General features: G+C 31.4%; 1 pseudogene; it reads right to left on the bottom strand.

Moving 5' to 3' along the window:
* Positions 1–7,334: 7,334 nt before the first annotated feature.
* Positions 7,335–13,382, bottom strand: LOC120428940 (40S ribosomal protein S2-like; annotated as a pseudogene).
* Positions 13,383–18,578: the final 5,196 nt, after the last annotated feature.

Genomic DNA, 18,578 nt, shown 5'->3' with positions numbered 1-18,578 from the left:
CCAAGTTTCACGCTATACTAAAACCGGATTCATATTCGGATGCTCTGAAATGTGCTCTACAACTTTTCCTAAGAGAGTATGGTGCTAACTTGCTCCTGAAAGAAGATACAGCGTCCTCAAAACTCGTCTAAAACGTGATTTTCGATCAAAAAACACGTTTTAGACGAGTTTTGAACACGCTGTATCTTCTTTCAGCAGCAAGTTAGCACCATACTCTCTTAGGGAAAGTTGTAGAGCACATTCCAGAGCATCCAAATATGAATCCAGTTTTGATATAGCGTGAAGCGTGGGTTTTTTAAATATCAAAATTCATAAAAATGATTTTTCCCATACAAATTTGTATGGGAAATTGAATCGCTTTGCGCAGAGTGAGGACTAAACCAATCGTTACCAAACTTTGGGGAGTTGTTAAGGACCCTATAAGGAACCAAAAAGTTGCTGTGCTAGCTAAATTTGGACAATTTTTTTTTTCCATACAACCATATTACACCCTAATGCATCATTTTGTCTCGACAAAGATTTACACGAACTTTTTACTGAAATATAATACTACTCATAAGACATTGTATCCAGATTTTTAAAGCGAAGATGGCGTTCGAATTGTGAACGCCCGAAATGTCAAAGTCATGCAGTGGTATCAACATTACGAAAAAAGTGTGCTATGGCGTGACAGCCACATTTTTTTTTCTAATATTGGTGCTACTGAGCGATTCTGACATTTCGGACGTTCACAATTCGAACGCTATCTTCGCTTAAAAACCTCGATACTAAGACTAGGGGGACAGCATGCAATTCCATCGTGCACCTAATGTTAGCATATCAGCACTTTTAAATTCATTTACAGCCCCCCCCCCCCCCCCCCCCCCCCTTCCATTTCATCATTATTTTGGAGAGTTGGTAAAAAAAGAATTGAAAATTGCTGTTATGATAAAAACAAAAGGAAGGCACCAACCACCTTAAGGTGGATTAAGTAACGTTTTTTTAAACATGTACTAAATTTAAACAAAACTATCTTTTTAAATGTGTACTAAATTTAAATGAAACTTTTTTTTTAAACCTGGACAAAATATGGTCAAATTCAAATTGAAAGGGTATATGAGCAATAGGAAGCAGTCAGACCAATATTGTTTATTTTCTTAGTTATCATACTACATATTTGGGTAAGAGAGGACTAACAAGTTACCATTCAATGATCATAGTGAAATAACATAATTAAAGCATTCCAATCACAATAAAAATGTTTAAAAATATAATGGCGTCTGATAAATCTCTTTTAAACATGAATAAAATGGCAATGCAGTGCATGCGACTCAAAAAACGATTGAAAATATACGAAGTTTTGTGAATTAACCTGCATTAGAACAATAACAATAAATAACAAGTTTTAATAAACAATGTACATAATTTTGTTGAATTTCAGATAACTCCGACTCCGACTCCGGGTTATCAGAAATATTCGGCTCCAACTCCGACTCTGACTCTAGCTCATAAAAATTTAACCGACTCCGGCTCCGACTTCGACTCCTACTCCACAGCCCTGCATGAAATGTTCAATTTTCCATTTTCGAAACATAAACAAAACTTTAAAATTTTAATGAAAACACAAATAGAAAAGCACATCTGAAATTTTTTTTTTAAAGCTGAATTTCCTATTCTTTTTTCTAAATCTTCGGAAATCAGGTAATTTATTTTTTTGAGAAACATCCTCAAAAAGAATTCGAATCGATGAAAATGAAGTTCTCTAAGTATCTGCAAATTAGCTCTTAATTTTCTTCGGACGATAACTTTGAAACTATTGGTCCAATTTTCAAATTTTGAAATTATTTTTATTGCAAAGACCAACAAATTTCGCTACACGGAACAAAATCCGGTTTGCGGAATCGCAAACTTTGCTTCCGATTTGCTCTAAAAATCGCAAATCTCGGTTTGCACTCGTCAGCAGGAAGCATTGCTTCCGATATCGCAAACCAGTTTCCCCGATTTCGCAAACGTAACGCAGTAACGCATACCCCGGCAAAAGCACGCAGCACGCAGCCACTTCAATATTTACCTTTTTGAATTGACCGTTGATTCTCGATATTTCGATGGAAAAAAGAAGAAGAAGAGGTTTTAGTTTTGTTTCAAGTTTTTATTTATTATTTTCATATTTCAAAACCAAAACAATGAATTGCGTAAGTATTTGCTGTGGTTGTGTTTTGCTTTTGAAAGCTTGGTAAAAAAACGGGTCAGTCGCCTTGGCCTCGATTACTGTGGTGCAGCTGGGTACTGCTGGGCGCCGTTGCCGACATTGGCACGTTGCTCCCCGTGATGTGAGTTCCGGTGCTAGCAGTAGCAGGAGGCGAGGCCGCCGTCCACTTGCCAAAGTCTATGTGGCTGGCACCGTGATCGCGGCGCGGATGTTTATGATGATTATGTTGACGACTTGCGTTTTGTGAAGCAGAGTATGTGAGTTCCTATTGGCAGCAATCGCCTTGTCCAGATCCTTTCATCTATCGGTGACGTCGGCGGCGGGGCCACACGGATATAGGTGCTGCTAAGACCGGTGCAGCGTGTATACGGGCCGGCGATCTGGTTGAGCGGATTCGCGGACCGTCGGAAGTTCTCCTCGTTCTTGGAGGTTATTGATCTTTTCCTCTGCGTGCGGTCGGGAAAGACCTTAGTGCGTTCTAAGGTTCATGCCGGAGACCGAGTGACTCTGGAGCATCAAAAATACAAAAATACAAAAAGACAAAAAGACAAAAAGACAAAAGACAAAAAGACAAAAAGACAAAAAGACAAAAAGACAAAAAGACAAAAAGACAAAAAGACAAAAAGACAAAAAGACAAAAAGACAAAAAGACAAAAAGACAAAAAGACAAAAAGACAAAAAGACAAAAAGACAAAAAGACAAAAAGACAAAAAGACAAAAAGACAAAAAGACAAAAAGACAAAAAGACAAAAAGACAAAAAGACAAAAAGACAAAAAGACAAAAAGACAAAAAGACAAAAAGACAAAAAGACAAAAAGACAAAAAGACAAAAAGACAAAAAGACAAAAAGACAAAAAGACAAAAAGACAAAAAGACAAAAAGACAAAAAGACAAAAAGACAAAAAGACAAAAAGACAAAAAGACAAAAAGACAAAAAGACAAAAAGACAAAAAGTCAAAAAGACAAAAAGACAAAAAGACAAAAAGACAAAAAGACAAAAAGACAAAAAGACAAAAAGACAAAAAGACAAAAAGACAAAAAGACAAAAAGACAAAAAGACAAAAAGACAAAAAGACAAAAAGACAAAAAGACAAAAAGACAAAAAGACAAAAAGACAAAAAGAAAAAAAGACAAAAAGACAAAAAGACAAAAAGACAAAAAGACAAAAAGACAAAAAGACAAAAAGACAAAAAGACAAAAAGACAAAAAGACAAAAGACAAAAAGACAAAAAGACAAAAAGACAAAAAGACAAAAAGACAAAAAGACAAAAAGACAAAAAGACAAAAAGACAAAAAGACAAAAAGACAAAAAGACAAAAAGACAAAAAGACAAAAAGACAAAAAGACAAAAAGACAAAAAGACAAAAAGACAAAAAGACAAAAAGACAAAAAGACAAAAAGACAAAAAGACAAAAAGACAAAAAGACAAACAGACAAAAAGACAAAAAGACAAAAAGACAAAAAGACAAAAAGACAAAAAGACAAAAAGACAAAAAGACAAAAAGACAAAAAGACAAAAAGACAAAAAGACAAAAAGACAAAAGACAAAAAGACAAAAAGACAAAAAGACAAAAAGACAAAAAGACAAAAAGACAAAAAGACAAAAAGACAAAAAGACAAAAAGACAAAAAGACAAAAAGACAAAAAGACAAAAAGACAAAAAGACAAAAAGACAAAAAGAATTTTAGAATTTTAGAATTTTAGAATTTTAGAATTTTAGAATTTTAGAATTTTAGAATTTTAGAATTTTAGAATTTTAGAATTTTAGAATTTTAGAATTTTAGAATTTTAGAATTTTAGAATTTTAGAATTTTAGAATTTTAGAATTTTAGAATTTTAGAATTTTAGAATTTTAGAATTTTAGAATTTTAGAATTTTAGAATTTTAGAATTTTAGAATTTTAGAATTTTAGAATTTTAGAATTTTAGAATTTTAGAATTTTAGAATTTTAGAATTTTAGAATTTTAGAATTTTAGAATTTTAGAATTTTAGAATTTTAGAATTTTAGAATTTTAGAATTTTAGAATTTTAGAATTTTAGAATTTTAGAATTTTAGAATTTTAGAATTTTAGAATTTTAGAATTTTAGAATTTTAGAATTTTAGAATTTTAGAATTTTAGAATTTTAGAATTTTAGAATTTTAGAATTTTAGAATTTTAGAATTTTAGAATTTTAGAATTTTAGAATTTTAGAATTTTAGAATTTTAGAATTTTAGAATTTTAGAATTTTAGAATTTTAGAATTTTAGAATTTTAGAATTTTAGAATTTTAGAATTTTAGAATTTTAGAATTTTAGAATTTTAGAATTTTAGAATTTTAGAATTTTAGAATTTTAGAATTTTAGAATTTTAGAATTTTAGAATTTTAGAATTTTAGAATTTTAGAATTTTAGAATTTTAGAATTTTAGAATTTTAGAATTTTAGAATTTTAGAATTTTAGAATTTTAGAATTTTAGAATTTTAGAATTTTAGAATTTTAGAATTTTAGAATTTTAGAATTTTAGAATTTTAGAATTTTAGAATTTTAGAATTTTAGAATTTTAGAATTTTAGAATTTTAGAATTTTAGAATTTTAGAATTTTAGAATTTTAGAATTTTAGAATTTTAGAATTTTAGAATTTTAGAATTTTAGAATTTTAGAATTTTAGAATTTTAGAATTTTAGAATTTTAGAATTTTAGAATTTTAGAATTTTAGAATTTTAGAATTTTAGAATTTTAGAATTTTAGAATTTTAGAATTTTAGAATTTTAGAATTTTAGAATTTTAGAATTTTAGAATTTTAGAATTTTAGAATTTTAGAATTTTAGAATTTTAGAATTTTAGAATTTTAGAATTTTAGAATTTTAGAATTTTAGAATTTTAGAATTTTAGAATTTTAGAATTTTAGAATTTTAGAATTTTAGAATTTTAGAATTTTAGAATTTTAGAATTTTAGAATTTTAGAATTTTAGAATTTTAGAATTTTAGAATTTTAGAATTTTAGAATTTTAGAATTTTAGAATTTTAGAATTTTAGAATTTTAGAATTTTAGAATTTTAGAATTTTAGAATTTTAGAATTTTAGAATTTTAGAATTTTAGAATTTTAGAATTTTAGAATTTTAGAATTTTAGAATTTTAGAATTTTAGAATTTTAGAATTTTAGAATTTTAGAATTTTAGAATTTTAGAATTTTAGAATTTTAGAATTTTAGAATTTTAGAATTTTAGAATTTTAGAATTTTAGAATTTTAGAATTTTAGAATTTTAGAATTTTAGAATTTTAGAATTTTGGAATTTTGGAATTTTAGAATTTTAGAATTTTAGAATTTTAGAATTTTAGAATTTTAGAATTTTAGAATTTTGGAATTTTGGAATTTTAGAATTTTAGAATTTTAGAATTTTAGAATTTTAGAATTTTAGAATTTTAGAATTTTAGAATTTTAGAATTTTAGAATTTTAGAATTTTAGAATTTTAGAATTTTAGAATTTTAGAATTTTAGAATTTTAGAATTTTAGAATTTTAGAATTTTAGAATTTTAGAATTTTAGAATTTTAGAATTTTAGAATTTTAGAATTTTAGAATTTTAGAATTTTAGAATTTTAGAATTTTAGAATTTTAGAATTTTAGAATTTTAGAATTTTAGAATTTTAGAATTTTAGAATTTTAGAATTTTAGAATTTTAGAATTTTAGAATTTTAGAATTTTAGAATTTTAGAATTTTAGAATTTTAGAATTTTAGAATTTTAGAATTTTAGAATTTTAGAATTTTAGAATTTTAGAATTTTAGAATTTTAGAATTTTAGAATTTTAGAATTTTAGAATTTTAGAATTTTTGTATTTTAGAATTTTAGAATTTTTGTCTTTTTGTATTTTTGTATTTTTGTATTTTTGTATTTTTGTATTTTTGTATTTTTGTATTTTTGTATTTTTGTATTTTTGTATTTTAGTATTTTAGTATTTTAGTATTTTAGTATTTTTGTATTTTTGTATTTTTGTATTTTTGTATTTTTGTATTTTTGTATTTTTGTATTTTTGTATTTTTGTATTTTTGTATTTTTGTATTTTTGTATTTTTGTATTTTTGTATTTTTGTATTTTTGTATTTTTGTATTTTTGTATTTTTGTATTTTTGTATTTTTGTATTTTTGTATTTTTGTATTTTTGTATTTTTGTATTTTTGTATTTTTGTATTTTTGTATTTTTGTATTTTTGTATTTTTGTATTTTTGTATTTTTGTATTTTTGTATTTTTGTATTTTTGTATTTTTGTATTTTTGTATTTTTGTATTTTTGTATTTTTGTATTTTTGTATTTTTGTATTTTTGTATTTTTGTATTTTTGTATTTTTGTATTTTTGTATTTTTGTATTTTTGTATTTTTGTATTTTTGTATTTTTGTATTTTTGTATTTTTGTATTTTTGTATTTTTGTATTTTTGTATTTTTGTATTTTTGTATTTTTGTATTTTTGTATTTTTGTATTTTTGTATTTTTGTATTTTTGTATTTTTGTATTTTTGTATTTTTGTATTTTTGTATTTTTGTATTTTTGTATTTTTGTATTTTTGTATTTTTGTATTTTTGTATTTTTGTATTTTTGTATTTTTGTATTTTTGTATTTTTGTATTTTTGTATTTTTGTATTTTTGTATTTTTGTATTTTTGTATTTTTGTATTTTTGTATTTTTGTATTTTTGTATTTTTGTATTTTTGTATTTTTGTATTTTTGTATTTTTGTATTTTTGTATTTTTGTATTTTTGTATTTTTGTATTTTTGTATTTTTGTATTTTTGTATTTTTGTATTTTTGTATTTTTGTATTTTTGTATTTTTGTATTTTTGTATTTTTGTATTTTTGTATTTTTGTAATTTATTTTGTATGTGTGGTGTATAATTTTTTTTCCTATGTTTGTGTTGTTGTTTTCTTTCTTGTTTCATTGGTGTTTTTGTACTTGTTTTTTTTCTGGCGAAAAAAAACACTATAGGTTGTCGTCGGTGCTGTGGCGTACGCAATGGCTAATACTGTTGAAGTCGAATGGATGTGGGCCTCCACCAACGATGTTCTGGCCAAACTCGAATCGCTTAGCGAGACACAAAGATACCGGACATCCGTGTCAATCATCGTCGGAAATGTAAAGATGGGGTGGCATGTTCCGCCGGCTGGAATTGGAAAGAAGCTTTTGAGTTTTGTTTGAAAGCTTTGCCAAAATTGGACACTAACCTTAGTCTGATTAGTTTCATCCGGACTGAACTATTCAGATCGAAATTTGGAACCGGCATCCCAGTTTTTTGAATCACTGTCAGCGTAACATGGCGGAAGAACCGCCGGAGAGATTGGTGTAGCTGGTGACCCGGATTTCTAGTTTCGCGACTCCGACGCAATCCTCGATACCGGCCATCTGCAGCAGCTTCTTCGGGACCGGGGCCGGCACAATGCGAACCGGATTGAGGTGCACCAGGACGGTAACAGCATTTGCTAAAGACCTTGCAGAGCACGGTGTGGGGCTTGCCGATCTTAGTCCCCCGGTAACCACGGCGAACCGGCATGACCGACAGCTTGGCCAGGATAATGGCACCGCGGATGGCGGTGGCCACTTCCTTGCTGCACTTGACGCCGAGACAGATGAGGCCGTTAGAGTCACCGATGGCGACGAACGCCTTGAAACGGGTACGCTGACCGGCACGAGTCTGCTTTTGGACGGGCATGATCTTCGGCACATTCGTCCTTGAGCGAGCGGTTCAGGATCGGGAGCGAGTACAGGTAGATCTCCTCCAGGGTGCGAATCTTGCCATCGCGCACCAGCTCGGTCACTGGAACCCATTCCTTGGAGTCTTCCTTGCCGCGACTACGGCCCCGTTCGCGTCCTCCGCGGCTCGCACCTCGCACCGGCACCACCGCGAGAATCAAATCATTGAAGATTTGTCCGTTTCGGAACTGTTTCCGGCGCTGTATCGTGGGTTTTTTATCCGGGAAAAGAAAAACGCCGCTCAGCAGCAGGCGGACCTGCTGCGACACTCAACGAGATAAACAAAATAAAAATAGGTTATGTTTGCTGTTAGTTTACTACTTGCGAAAGATGCGAACAGCTGATCCTGACAGCGTAACGCATTGGCTGCGGCGGACTGGGCAAAAAAATACGCCGCAAACATGGTGTTTGCGATTTTGCAAACTTTTTGCTTCAATATCGAAAACATTTTTTCCAATATCGCAAACATTCTCGATGATTTCGGAAATTTCCGATGTTTTCGAATTCGTCGCAAATATTTTTCGGATCCAACGACCAGATTTTGTTCCGTGTATGGTTTCAATTTTTAAACATTGAGATTCGGATAATTTCCAGTTGAAAAATACAGGCTAATTAGGTGAGAGTTTAATATTCATACTAATTTTCATTGATTCGAATTCTCTGTGAAGTCGGAAAAGACCTATTTCTAAATAATTTACAGCCTGAAATTGTGATGATTTGGTTATTTACTGCCGAAGGGTAAAAAAAACTATTTAAAAGCTATAAAAAACCTTTATTTCATTTAAAAAATACAAAAACAGTTTTAAAACCTCTGCTATTTATCGTTACTCAACTATAACGAAGGAAAATGTTATTTACTTTTTGCAATAACCCAGAAATTGTTTTTTATTAACCGGCTCCGTGGCTTAATGGTTACGGCTTCTTCCTCACAAGCAGAAGGTTCAGGGATCAAATCCCGGCCGGTACCTTTGAAATTTGGAATCAGGAATTTGAACTTTGAATATGAACAAAAACGAAAATGAATCTGGTGGGATTCGAACTCACACCTCTGGATTGGTGGTCTGGGACGCTAAGCAGTCGGCCATCAGAAGGTTTACATTCTAGTAGTGAATTGATCCGTAGTGTTGAAACATGTTATCTTCTCATATTAAATACGCGCTGATCCCTGTTTTGCCTGATGGGATTAGAAGTCTAAATATAGATCGAGTTTCCTTCAGATGCTTGCTTCTATGTTTAGGCGGGGCCGAACAATGCCCAGCGACCTCGGAATTGGACCGCAAGGAGCTCTGTCATTCTGAAACGGGTCGTTGGAAGCAGCGCGCGGGCTATCACCACCTAATACCCGGGACTGAGATAAGTTGTATCAGCATTCGGCATATACAAAGTCTGATACAAATTATACTTTCCCATAATATCGCTACCGGTTAGCGGGTATTGGATTGGACCACACACACACACACAACCCAGAAATTGTTTTTTATTGATTTATCTTGCATCAAACGTAGAAACTGTTCCCATCTTTATTGTTTTTTTTTTCTTGAATCCAACATTAAACATGTTGATCATAATAAAGTTGAACTTCGATGTAAATCTTTCTGATAGCAAACAAGAAAATTTAAGTAATTGTATCAAGAAAAAAAAAACAATTCCTTATGATAACACATTATCAATCCTATTTATTGATGATTCAATTACTTGAAATAAATAAAACAAAAAGTTTGTTTTAAAGAAAAATAGAACCGAAGATTCAAAAGATCGATAAAACGCAATTATTATTTTTTAAATAACAAACTTACCACATAAAAGCACCCATCGCACTTTTTTTGTATGTTCCATCCGCAACATATTTCACATGGTAATAAACCATCCTGTGCGCCACCGCCACGGAATTGATGGGAGTTTGGCTTTAGCACAAAACTAAAAATGAACCCAAAAAACCGGACCACACATTTCATGTTATAAGCGGCTGTCTCTCTCGGTACCATGTTAACATTATTTTCAAAGCGGTTCGCGCAATTGCTCCAACTTTGTTTTACTGATTTTAAGTTAAAAAAAAAAACGACGAAAACTACCGAAAGTTGGCTCGTTTCGGTGAATAAACTACGGGTCATAATTTAACTGCTAACCTAGCCAATTAATCATGCTTCGTGTAGTGTTGGGCGGCGGGCGAAAAACTCCCAGATGAAACAAACGGGCGTTATTCTGTTTGGGAGCTCGTAAAAGTTTGGTCTGTTTTTATTTGTAAATATTTTGGAATGTGTTTTTTTTTATTTTCTCATGCAAACCACATCACAAACCCGTCGGGGATTTTGATGTGTGCTGACTTTTCGGTTTTGGGTTTTGATTTTATGTCCAATTGCGTAAATTAGTCTCCGGGGACTACTTTAAATTAATTTTGATTTTTTTCCTGCTTTGAGAAAATCTCTTAACTTTTGGAAGTAAATTTTTGATTGCATTTTTTTGAATAAAAAAAAAGTTCACCAGTTCTTAATGAACGAATAAGCCATTCTTACAAATGATTAAAAAAATAAAATTTGAAAAAGTAAAGATTTTCGAAAAAGATATTACTGAACTTAATTTTTTACCTAGATTTGTTCTTTCTTTTCAGGAAACTGGAATCGTTTAGACAGTTATAAGAATTCCTAAGAAACTGTATCACAGTGATTATAACTGTAATGTTACCGACACAGAAATAAAAATCTAAATTATTTTTACTTTAACATTTCACAACACTTTCACTTTAAGCACTGAAAATTCAACCAAAAGTGCCTGAGATATTTTTAGTCAAAAAATTATGGATAATTAGTTGACAATTTGCAATACATATTTACCACAAAGTTTAATGTTGTAAAACAGTTAAAAAAAATTTTGCCGGTACTTAGTACATAAAAAAATTCAAATGTCATTTTCGATTATGTAAAAAAAATGATTTTGGACATTTTGTTTGACAGTATTTATAATTTTTTCCATAAATTAGGTCGTTGCAAATATTTTTCAAAGTTAATGTTGCCCCCCCCCCCCTCCCCTCCCCTGGTCTTACATTTTTTTCAAATAATTGTGTTTTGAGAACAGATTTAGCACGAATTGAAAATACGTGTTTTGGGAATTCGTATTTTAGTGATAAAAAAATTATGTAAAATCAGATTTTATAAAAGATTCGGATTCGTATGAACCGCCCTCCTAAATGTATGGAGATATATATGGAAAAACTTACTTAAAAGGCATGGACAAAATTCATCCAAATAAAAAAAATTAAAAATGCTCAAAAAAATGTGAAAGTGTACAATTTTTTTCCATCGAAAAATAAAGAAAAGTCAATCATTTGAATCTCAAGCTGCCCTTCGTCAGAGAAAATATGACATTAAGTTGTAAACAATATTAATTTTAATCAACAAAAAAATGTGTGATTTAACTAAATCAATTATAACTGCCTGAAGATAAATCAACTTAAATACGGGAGCGAGGGTTGAAGTTCCCCTAATAAAATCAACAACAACAAGAAAAACTCTAATTTCTATGTCAGTATTCAGATTGTTTTATTCATTAGTTCAGAAAAATGTAATATTAATTTATGTTTTGAATGCTGGCTTTATTTGATTTTTTTTTATAAAAACTGCTCTCGATTCATTAATTCTTCTTTAATTATTTTCACGATTTTTTTTACAAAATGAAAAATCAAATATGATGTGTTATTCAAAAATTAGTGTTTGTGGTGAAAAATAAAGATGGGTAATTCTCCGCCAACTCACACAGCAGTTGCCCCGACCCCTCTTCGATTTGCGTGAAACTTTGTCCTAAGGGGTAACTTTTGTCCCTGATCACGAATCCGAGGTCCGTTTTTTGATATCTCGTGACGGAGGGGCGGTACGACCCCTTCCATTTTTGAACATGCGAAAAAAGAGGTGTTTTTCAATAATTTGCAGCCTGAAACGGTGATGAGATAGAAATTTGGTGTCAAAGGGACTTTTATGTAAAATTAGACGCCCGATTTGATGGCGTACTCAGAATTCCGAAAAAACGTATTTTTCATCGAAAAAAACACTAAAAAAGTTTTAAAAATTCTCCCATTTTCCGTTACTCGACTGTAAAAAATTTTGGAACATGTCATTTTATGGGAAATTTAATGTACTTTTCGAATCTACATTGTCCCAGAAGGGTCATTTTTTCATTTAGAACAAAATTTTTCATTTTAAAATTTCGTGTTTTTTCTAACTTTGCAGGGTTATTTTTTAGAGTGTAACAATGTTCTACAAAGTTGTAGAGCAGACAATTACAAAAATTTTAATATATATACATAAGGGTTTTGCTTATAAACATCACAAGTTATCACGATTTTACGAAAAAAAGTTTTAAAAAAGTTGGTCGTCATCGATCATGGCCGTTCATGGTCACCCGCGACAGACACGGACGACGAAACAAAGAGAAACGCAAAAAGTAACTTTTTCAAAACTTTTTTTCGTAAAATCGCGATAACTTGTGATGTTTATAAGCAAACCCCTTATGTCTATATATCAAATTTTTTGTAATTGTCTGCTCTACAACTTTGTAGAACATTGTTACACTCTAAAAAATAACCCTGCAAAGTTAGAAAAAACACGAAATTTTAAAATGAAAAATTTTGTTCTAAATGAAAAAATGACCCTTCTGGGACAATGTAGATTCGAAAAGTACATTAAATTTCCCATAAAATGACATGTTTCAAAATTTTTTACAGTCGAGTAACGGAAAATGGGAGAATTTTTAAAACTTTTTTAGTGTTTTTTTCGATGAAAAATACGTTTTTTCGGAATTCTGAGTACGCCATCAAATCGGGCGTCTAATTTTACATAAAAGTCCCTTTGACACCAAATTTCTATCTCATCACCGTTTCAGGCTGCAAATTATTGAAAAACACCTCTTTTTTCGCATGTTCAAAAATGGAAGGGGTCGTACCGCCCCTCCGTCACGAGATATCAAAAAACGGACCTCGGATTCGTGATCAGGGACAAAAGTTACCCCTTAGGACAAAGTTTCACGCAAATCGAAGAGGGGTCGGGGCAACTTTTCCCGATTTCGTGTGAGTTGGTAGAGAATTACCCAGATACATTAAGGATTTTTAATAAAACTTATCATATTTGAAGCGTTAACTCCAATTCTTTAACGAATATGCTAGTATGCAATGATTTTAGCTTCTTTTGACAAAAAATGTCTAAATAAATTTTCATAGCAATCTTAAAAAAATATGTTTTGTAAAAATTGCCTTTGCTTCCTAAGATTTCAAATGTTTGTGTTTTATTTGAAATTAATAAAAAAAAAAACAAAAGCCAGTCTTCACACATTTCAATTGCTTTCAGCTCCCAATATTTTATCTAGTGATGTCCAAGACGCGTCGAATCTGGCATAAAGTGTGGTATTCGCCTGGTGATGTGCTGTAAAACCAACCCCACCAGCACCAACCTCCCTTGAACCATTCATCGACCCCGTTCTGGACCATCGACTGTTGAGAACATGGGGGTGGGGAAATGGGGAAAAGGTTTAGTGCTCGCCATACACACACCGTAAGGTGGCGAAAGATTTTCACCATCACGACGAGCGAAATGATTTTCCACGAGCACACATACACACTCATTTAGCAGCTGTTTTGCTCGTACTCTGGGTGGAAAATCGTTTCGTCTCCTCCCCTGTCCCCGATATCCCTTTGAGAGTAAATTTTCCATCGTGGAAAACTCACACATTTATTCAGCGGAAATCTTTCCTCTCATCGCTTCTATTCTCTCTCTTTATCATCTCTTATATTCGTCTTACATTTATTTTCTTTTTTTAAATTTTTTAATTTAGTTTTCACCAATTCCTGAATCGTTTTAAAAAATCTCAGAATGAAAAATAGGACTTGTTTTCTTAGCTCTAGTTAAGGAATTATTTCTTTCCAAATAAATCAGTTAAATTCCCTTTCAAATATTTATACAATAATTATCTTCAATTAGATTTTAAGATTGAGTTTATAGAGAAACAAAACCAGCATAAATTGCCCCTAATACAGCATCCAAGCTTCAAGAGATCATACTATTCTCAGCTGACAGCGACACCACACAAGAGAAAGAGATTGCAAACACTATGCTCCCGCCGCGAAAGGACAATCGCGACTGACGAAGATTCGCGCTGTCAACCTGCCATTTTAGAGAGGGGCGTGGCCACGGGAGCGTGCGCCGCGCCCGGTGCTCGCGATTTCTTCTCTTTATCTCGCGAGCGAGCGCTGCTTTCTCTTGCGAGGCCATCCAAGGCTCGTTGGAGACAACGGAGAAGATCAAGTAGTGGAGAGAAATCTCTTTCGGTGCGATGCTCGATGGAGGCTGCGTTCATAATGAGATTGTACTCGTTTGGAAGGAGTGGGAAAATAAATAAAGTAAAATAAAGGGACATCAGTCAGCAAACGAGAATGAAATTCCCGTGTCAGCATTCGATGTGTGTGATAAAGACACAGATGTGACACAGATGTTTGAATAGAGGTTTAGTCTTGGTGAATTAGAATTGAGGTATCCAATTTTGGGACTGAATCATGTTTGTTTACTGTTGAAAATGTCAGTGCAACGATTAATTAATTGAGTTGGATCTTAAATTCGTCTAAATTTTGCGGCTGGTCATAACAAATAAGCATTAAACTAGAAAAATCAAGTACACGAAAAAAAAAATTTTTTTTGTTAAACCATTGAAAGTTAAATTCGCAAAAAAAAAGATTTTATTATATTTCAACATTTTTTATCGGTGTAAGCTCTCCTCCCATTTAAATAAAAAAAAAATGATTGCCGTATGGACTTGCATGTTTTTAAAATTGCTAAAGTTGAGTTGAAAAAAAAATTGGTTTGACCATGAATTTTGCTGCTGATTTTATCAAACTAGCATTAAAACTAAACAAATCAAGTACACGAAAAAAAGTTGTCGTTTGATCATTGAAAGTTTAATTTTCAAAAAGATTTTATTGAATTTCAACACTTTTGATCACTTTACCCTTCTCCTATTTGAAAAAAAAATGTCATATGGACTTACAATTTTTTAATGTTGTTTTTTAATCGAAAAATTTAATTTGCAATCCAAATTGATTAGATGAAAATATGTTCTTTATTTTTAACTTTGGTACCAAATTAATAACATCTTACAATATATTGTTAAAGATTTGAATTTTAGTATATTGAATCTTTTTTATATTTATTATTTGTGATACCAAAACTGATTTGGAATTTCCAATACATTATACATTTTTTTTATATTTACATGCCCATTTTGAACGACATACCTTTAAAAAAGTATGATTTTTTCACCGGAAAAAGTTGAAAAAAAAAAAAACTACAAGACAGCTTACTTTTAATCTAAAATTGATTTTTGGTTTTTGAATCAGTAGTGCGGTGCCTGTGGGGACACGCAGTCCTGTTTTTTCGTGTTATTTTCCATCTCTTTTGTGTCGCTGTTCGTGTGCGTGGGATGATTGGTAATTATAGTTAAATAATGGCATCAGTAGTGTGGTGCTTTTCGGGATGCACTTTTCTGTTTTTACCTTCTTCTTTTTTTTCATTGTTTTTTTCACTCGCGATCATTGGCCGATGAGTTTTTTTGTGTTGTTCTCTTTTTATAGTTTTCTATAAAAAACGTACCTATTTTTTGAGACTAGCAAAACGTATTGCTGGATTAAGTCCTTTCTATATCATCGATGATCGAAAGGCACGCCGTCGAATATGTTTTAAGGCTTATGATATAAAATCATTTTAATAAATGAAACCCTTCCTACATCACCGTTGATCGGAAGGCACGCCGACGAATTTCTGGAGAATCGTGGTCGAATTAATACTGTATTTTAATCCCTAGATAGCTATCTTTCCGCAGCCGGCTGCCTAAGATTTTTAAATTTCAACCGATAAACAAATTGCTTATGGTCGCATCACCTACCCAGGATTCACCTCATAACCATCTTACTAACCCTTTAAAACTCATGTGATACTTTGTCGGAGACGCAGCCGATTTAGCGGTCCCATCTCTCATCAGACTAATTCCCATCCACTTCTCCGTGTCTTACCACTGGTCGTGGCCGGCGTCGGTATTGATCAGCACGATAGGGACCTTTGAAAATTGCGAAGGGGTGATGATTGGTTCCTACTTTTTATCTGTGGTCCACGGAGCAATGTTTGGGGGTCCTGGTCAATAACGAAGTAGCAGCTACGGGTAGACACCAATGCTATGCTATGCTATGCTAAAATTGATTTTTGGTTTTTTGTGCAATTCGCACCATCGTGATTCTGTGCATAATTCACTTTTGTTTCTAACTGATTTTAAATTATTTTTCTATTTCTTCTCTAGGTGTAACATTTCAAATAAGAAGAGTAGTTGATCAAAAAATTGACAGCAAAAATCCTGTTTTGATATTTGTATTTTTTTATTTGTAAAAAACGGCAATGTTTTAGGTTATAAGAGGACTATTCAACAAAAAATTGCAAAACTTGAAAAATATTTATCCATTTTTAAACTTACTTTTCATTAAAAAAACGCGATTTTAAAAAAATACTCCTTTAGATTTTTTTAATGTTTTAATTTTTACAAAAAGTGCCAATTTCTGAGCTATAGGATATGACAGACGTTTTAATTTTTTGAGTATTGACTATGCACAAAAACAGTTTAAAAAATAAAATCTGAATCGTAATAACATTTATGTGTTTAACAGCTAAAGCAATTTTTAAGTTAAAGTATCCAACAAAACTGTTGGTCCAAATAATATGGTTTAAGCCCCTTTTAAATGAGTGTCAAGAATTTAATAGTAGTTTATGCAACAAGTTGCAAAAAGAAGATTTTTTCAGCACGAGTTGTACATTTATCCAACGAGGTTTACCGAGTTGGATAAATACGACGAGTGCTGAAAAATCAAGTTTTGCAAAAAAATTCACTTGGTCAAAAACAAAGCGTCTGTTTTACCCTACAGCTCAAAATTTTTCATTTATTGTATACTTCGTAAAAAAACCAGGAGGTAATATTTTTATTTTGTTGTCAAAATTTATTTGAAAAAGCGAGTTTTTTTTTCATGTCGCTATTATTTCTGAATAACCAAAGTTTAAACCAATAACTTTGCCAAAGACACCAAATCGATCAGAAAACCCCTTCAAAAGCACTTTTCTAAGGACACCCTCCAAATTTGTATGGAGACATGTAAAAAGAATCCAATGATGCTTTAAAGCTTATTTGTATAAAAAAAAATTGAAGGACAAAGTTTCACACAAATAAAATACTACTATGAAAAGTCAATAAATGACATTTTAGTAAAGTTTCAGTTTTGTATTTACCTAACTAACAAGTTATATTCACCTATAATCAGGATTGCGAATGAGTGAGTGAGCCATTATGATTTTATTTAAAAATTGAAAAAAAAATGTGAATCTCTATGCACTATTTCCACTTAGGAGATGAATAAAAAATGATATCGATAGTTCCCGTAGTTGCTAGATGATGTGCACTGTTAAAGTTATAGTTATGGTAAAATTAATATATAAGAATAATGTTTTGAGATAATTGAAGCTTTGTAATTTGTTACATTAAAAAAATTCAGATTGAATGAAATGCAAGTAGGTAATATATTTAATGCATATGTATAATGCAACGGTAAAAACAATCTTTTTTGATGCTAAACTCTTTACAAATGAAAAAAAAAAAAACAAATTATGCTCTCCCTCAGCCCTAACCTTAAGCCAAACCATCCCTAATCGCACAGTGAAAACAGTATTGGTTTATTATCTCCTTAGAGCAGTTCTCTAGGATTTCGGTCATTCGATTTTTTTTGTATTTTTCAATCCGACTGAAACTTTTTTGGTGCCTTCGGTATGTCCAAAGAAGCCATTTTGCATCATTAGTTTTTCCATATAATTTTCCATACAAATTTGGCAGCTGTCTATGGGACCATCCATAAACCACGTGGACACTTGGGGGGGGGGGGGTGTTTGGCGATTGTCCACGATCCATACAAAAAAGATTTTTTTCGTATGGACAATTGTCCACGAGGGGGGGGGGGGGGGTTACAGATTCCCAAAAAAGTGTCCACGTGGCTTATGGATGGTCCCTATACAAAAATGATGTTTGAAAATTCAAAAATCTGTATCTTTTGAAGGAATTTTTTGATCGATTTGGTGTCTTCGGCAAAGTTGTAGGTATGGATACGGACTACACTGGAAAAAAATGATACACGGTAAAAAAAATTTGGTGATTTTTTTATTTAACTTTTTATCACTAAAAAGTCTTGATTTGAAAATTTTGAAAATATTGTTTTCGAAAAGATCGGAAAATTTCACAAATGTTCCATATATTAACATTGAAATTCGGACCATTAGTTGCTGAGATATCGACATTGAAAAATGGTGGGTTTTTTGGGTGAGACTTAGAAAACATCAATTTTCCTGTTTTTAAACCTTTGCATTGCAATATCTCAGCAACTAAAGGTCGTATCAACAAAGTCCGAAGAAGAAAAATATAGAGAATTTTCTCAGCTTTTCAAAAATATTTTTTCAAAAGTGTGCAAACATGTGCACTAATTTTTAAAAATGAAAAACTGCGACTATTTTCAAAAAAGTTACATGAAAATGGCTATAACTTAAAAACGGTGCACTTTATCAAAATTTCACTGAAGTACTTTTTGATTTCAAATTCAATTTTACATCGAAAA

This window comes from Culex pipiens, chromosome 2 (assembly GCF_016801865.2).
Source record: "Culex pipiens pallens isolate TS chromosome 2, TS_CPP_V2, whole genome shotgun sequence".
Taxonomy (NCBI): domain Eukaryota; kingdom Metazoa; phylum Arthropoda; class Insecta; order Diptera; family Culicidae; genus Culex; species Culex pipiens.
This window is presented reverse-complemented; position numbering and strand designations above follow the sequence as displayed.